This window comes from Lycium ferocissimum, chromosome 7 (assembly GCF_029784015.1).
Source record: "Lycium ferocissimum isolate CSIRO_LF1 chromosome 7, AGI_CSIRO_Lferr_CH_V1, whole genome shotgun sequence".
NCBI lineage: Eukaryota > Viridiplantae > Streptophyta > Magnoliopsida > Solanales > Solanaceae > Lycium > Lycium ferocissimum.
In genome coordinates this window covers 12,020,185-12,024,509 of record NC_081348.1, presented here as the reverse complement: position 1 = coordinate 12,024,509, position 4,325 = coordinate 12,020,185, and positions in this window count along the sequence as shown.

The following is a 4,325-nucleotide window of genomic DNA, read 5'->3' as shown; positions in this document are numbered from 1 at the left end:
AGAAAAAAAGCAATATAGCTAACAAACCAAATACATAGTAGCAGCCCTTTAAACTTGTCACAATTTTCCATTTAGATACCTTAACTAAGGGAATGACCTATTGAACACCTCATATCTATAAAAACTGTATCTATTAAGCACGCCGTGTTGACATGGCATGAAATATGACTTTTTATCCCTTTATAATCGCGTAAATGAGGTCAATAATTTGCTGACATGGATATTTTGTGTAAACTCTGCTCATTTGACCAAAAGTCGGTCATTTGCAACCTTCAATAAAGAGGTCACCGGAAAAAATGGTGTCTTCGGTCAACTAGGTAACTTTTGAACAGACAAAAACCTCCATTTAGCTCATGTCCTCCATCCCTAATGTCTCATCGAAATAATATGGTCAAATAGCCTAATCAAGTAAATATGCCTCAACTGCTATTGCATAGTCATAGTTAACAAATTGCAATTCTCTAATGGGTTTTGTTCTTACGGTAATGGGAATAGGAATGAACTTTCTAATTCCACCACTCCAATCCACCACCGCCCCCACGGTCCTTTTTCCTGTTGCTTTTATTGGTCTAAATGGCGAATATTGTGGTTCAATTAATTTAACTCACGATTTGTTTTTTCTCACTAACTGATGGAGTGAAACCACAACAAAGGCTCCTACCCATTTCTATGGCACGCTGGACAGAACGGCCTGCAATCAAGTCATTCGGAGATTCTGCAGTTTGCAAGTGAACGGGAAGAAGAAACACTTACTTTCATGTTTTTTTTTTCGTCTCTTAATTAATTTTAGTGTGGCTTGTCTTTTTGATTGGTGAATGACGATACATCAGCACTGTGTGGTGTTCACACATGTTTTGTTGGCTGATTGTCCATATTGTGTTCAATAGACACATTTTGTGCATAATTCAAGTGTCTAATAGGTCATTCCCTTAATTAAAGTGTTTAAATAAAAAATTGTGACAAGTTTAGGGGGTTACATATGTATTTGGCCCATAATACAAAATTAAACAACATGAATAAAAATAAAACAAAATTAAACAACGTAAAATTAATCATTCACTCAAATTATTCCACTCTTCAATATATAACGTCCAACGGGAACCAAATACCGTATATATATATATATATACCATAACAAAATAAAAACAAGAAAAAGAAGAAAAAGTACACTCCATGCCAAATACCGTATGTATATAGCCAATATATAACAAATTTACAGGAAAAATAAAAATACTTTCAGATACCAAAATAAAAAGAACAAGAAGAAAAAAGTAACCCTAGGCTAAATACCGTATGTATATAGCCAATAAATAACACTTTATTTACAAGAAAAATAATAAAAAAACTTTCAGATGCCAAAACAAAAAGAAAAAAAGAAAAAAGGAAATGAATACACCCTAGGCCCACCGTATGCATACACAATAAGTAAATAAAAGAAAAAGAAAGACAAAAGGAAATACACCCTGGACCCACCGTATGCATGTTGACCGATTTCCCGTAAAACCTAAATACTTATTTACATTTCTAGTATTTTCAAGCAATTTAAGAAATAATTATTTATATTTTTACTATAATTATTAGCTTCTATTAATGCCGGCGTTTTATTATTTTGTTGCAGTCACTAGTTGTTATTATTTTTGTTACCACAATTATTATTATTATTATTATTATTTTATTATTACCGGTATTATGATAATCTGCATTTTTATCATTTCAGCATTTCTACCATCTTATGCACATGCATCGCATTTATTTCCGCACAATTAAATAACAACATTTTATTTACTGTTGACTTTCAAAATATCGCACGGCAATTACGACGTCATATAATTTTATTTTTATCTGACACATACTTTATATCAGATAATATTTTAACACGCGATAGGTCTATATTTAGAATTAGAAAGCCCATTGTCACCTAAAATAGTACCCTACCCGTTAATAACCAGCCCAATATCATTAGCCCATGTTAATCAGCCCACATTTAATTCAGCCATCAGCCCACACTCATTTAATACCCGGCCTACGTTTAATTAACCAACCCAACCCAAAAAAACGGCGACCCGACCCGATTCCCTTTCAAGAGGGAAACCACTAGGGTTATTCCTCATTTTCTTCAGATCCGCCGCACCCCATCCCCTTCGCCTCTGTCCCTTCTCTTTCTTTCCTCCCCATTCCCCGCTAAAAGCCACCCGTCCCTTTGGCCATGAACAGTTTGACCTTCCCTTTTCGTGTAAGGGTTGTCTGTTGTGAACCCCAACTGACTCGTCTATTTAGGGCAAGGCGACAGATGCCTTTCACCTTCCCCAGGCCTTGCATGGCCATTTCGGGGAAGGCAATTAATGCTTGTACCCCCTCGTCAAATTTTTCAACCGTTTGAAGAGGTGAGAGTTTTGTTTTCTTCTTCTTTCTTTCTCGCGTGCTTCTGAGAAATCTTAATGGGTTTTGTTTGTTTTGAATGCAAATCTTTTTTTTATTATGTGTTCCTTTGACTTCGGGTACAAAAAATCTTTATGAATATTGTCTGTTCTTCTGGTTTTCTGATCGATGACAGAAGGATTTTTAGCATTTTGTGTTTTGAAAAGGGTTCAATCCCGCCCATTTTATGAAACCCTAGCAAACCCTAGATTTTCCCCTATAAATAATCGTCTCTGGGTTCGTTTTGAAATGAGTTTTACGGATCGGAAAATCCCCCTAAAATTTAAGAACTCTTTCTAGCCGAGAAATTCCCCAAAAAAAATTGAAACAGATTTTTCTTTTCAACCGCAAGATCCTCTCTAAAAAAAAAAGCACAAGTTTAAGCCACCTGAAAATTCCTTAGAAAGATTAGTTTATTTTGGCAGTGGGTCATTGTTCGATATCAAAAAAAAAAAAAATCTAAATCATATTCCTTGTTTCCGCACTTGGTTCTGTTTGGGCTCGAGGAAATACTAACTCGGCGGATTCGAAGTGTTTCGAGGTATATCGGAAGCTCGCGCCTCACTTCGCTGCACTCGAAGAAGGTGCGTTAATTCCCTTCTGTTTATTCCTCATCCTTTGCATTTTTTTATCTTCTTAATTGTTATGTGTTAACGTCAGTTTGTTGTCTACATGATTCAGCATATTACTATGTTGGTTCAATTTGGAGTTTGTGAAGCATGTTATATGCTGGTGTGATTAGATGAAATGTCTATGCCTCGATTTTGCTTGGTGGTTAAACATGTTTCAGTATGGTAGGTTAGTTTAGTGGGGTATATTTTATATGTCATAGTCTATTAGGTCGATTATGACTAGTTGTATTGGGTTGGCAGTTGGTTAATTTGAGAATAGCCTGAAGATTATTGATTGTTTTGGCAGTAAGATGTGATGTCTTTGTGTCTTATGTTTAAGTTAAAAACTTGTCTAAGAGGTTTGCACAGTTGTCTACTGCTTACATGATTTCTTGTATACGTTATAAGGTTAATAATATAGAAATTAAGGGATTGAAGAAAGCGGTAGGCTTTGCCAGTGATGTTTGCTATCTTATCCGTTTCTTGTACAAAAAATGAGATATTAAACCACTGTCAATTCATCTCGCTTGGTTCCATGACTTACTATCTTCTAAGGGGGGATGTGCATGTGTTAGGGACATCCATGTTTCTTCTGTACCATGTTAAAATTCATATATATACTTCTACCACGATGTTAAAGCTATAAAAATGGACTATTGACCCTCCCTTGACTGGAACATGGACTAGTGTTGAACTTCTTGTTGAAATCTTAAGTCATAAAATTGATTTTTTAAGATAATATGACCCTGGGCATTTTATAACTATCTGTAGCTTTGAAAGAAATGGTTTTCCCTGCTCTACTAGCCTGGAACTGCCTCGAAATACACTGTTTTACCTATTTTTAATCACTACTGTCCCACTAAGCGTCATCGGAGACCCTATGCCATCTGCAAACTTAATCTGAGTGTTTGAAACTGCCTATGGACCATCTTTGTTGATTACCTAAGTGGTGGTATGTTTGCCCTTATGTTTCTTTCTGTGAATCTGAACCTATTCAACATTCTTGCATATAGTTGTTACCCTTAAAGTGTCACATGAACATGCTAAATACATATTTTCCCAGCTGTTTTGCTCAAAATCTAAGACTTCGGTATTTGTTAGTCTGTTAGTTAAAATCCTCTCTCTTTGCTTGTATGATCTCTGGAATATGCTATGTGCTCTAAGTGAGATGATGCTGTCCAAAAACTGCCCATAAGATTAGGGCAACTACCATAGTATGGCTGGTTCATCTTCATGCTTCGCCATCCCCTTTCCCATTAGTTTAACCCGCATAACCAAAGTCTGATTTGCTAGCTT